We start from the raw sequence: 946 nt of genomic DNA, 5'->3' as shown, positions 1-946 counted from the left end.
GGTCTTTTACTGGATCCTCCAAGGTGTGGGGGGCATGGTCTTTACTGGATCCTCCAAGGTGTGCGGGGCGTGTTCTAAGCAGAGTCCTCCGAAGTGTGGGGGTGGGCTTTACTGGTCCTCCTAGATCTGTGGGCGTGGTCACAATTCGGTCCTCCAAAGGTCTAAGGGGGGGTGGGATCGTCGTTTTTAGACTTTCAGGGCTTGGGGAGGGGGCGTGGTCTTTGTTCGTCTTCCAAACATTGGTCCTCCAGAATCCCGCCGCACCACCGCCGCCTCCCAACCAGCATCCGGGGCCTTGCGTGCGCCCGCAACGAAGATGGCGGCTTCCATGCTGAAGTGGAAGCGCGTCTCGGGCTCCAGCGGGCCGGTGCCCAGGCCCCGGCACGGACACCGGGCGGTGGCGATCAAGGAGCTGATGGTGGTGTTCGGCGGCGGCAACGAAGGGATCGTCGACGAGCTACATGTTTACAACACGGGTAAGGGAACGACTGGAGACACACACACACACAGAGAGGGGAGGGGAGGGGAATACAACAACAACTGGCAGACACAAACAAACACAAAATCACCCTCCCCCCTCCACCCCACCCACCAACAATCCCCAAAGGAGGAAGGTGCCAAGCATCCACCTCACTCATCACCTCTCATCCCCCCACACCACCACCCCCTGAGATGTTTTTTAATCTTTTATTTATTGATTTATGTCTTTATTGAGGAAAGGGAGGAGTAGGCCCCCGTGACGTCACGCCCGACAAGATGGCGGCCGCCAGGGAAGCCGCTCTGGCGCCAAAGTTGCTTTTTTTTCCCTGCTCCTGCTCCTTGTGTTTTCTTTTTCCTCTGTTTGTGCCTTTTTGGTCTCTTCTGTCTGTCGGTCCGTACTGTAGCCCGGGGAAACTCGCTCCTTTTTCTGTATTTATTTATTCTCCAACATTTCCAGCAACCTCGC

Source organism: Rhincodon typus, chromosome 44 (assembly GCF_021869965.1).
Source record: "Rhincodon typus isolate 14 chromosome 44, sRhiTyp1.1, whole genome shotgun sequence".
NCBI lineage: Eukaryota > Metazoa > Chordata > Chondrichthyes > Orectolobiformes > Rhincodontidae > Rhincodon > Rhincodon typus.
This window is presented reverse-complemented; position numbering follows the sequence as displayed.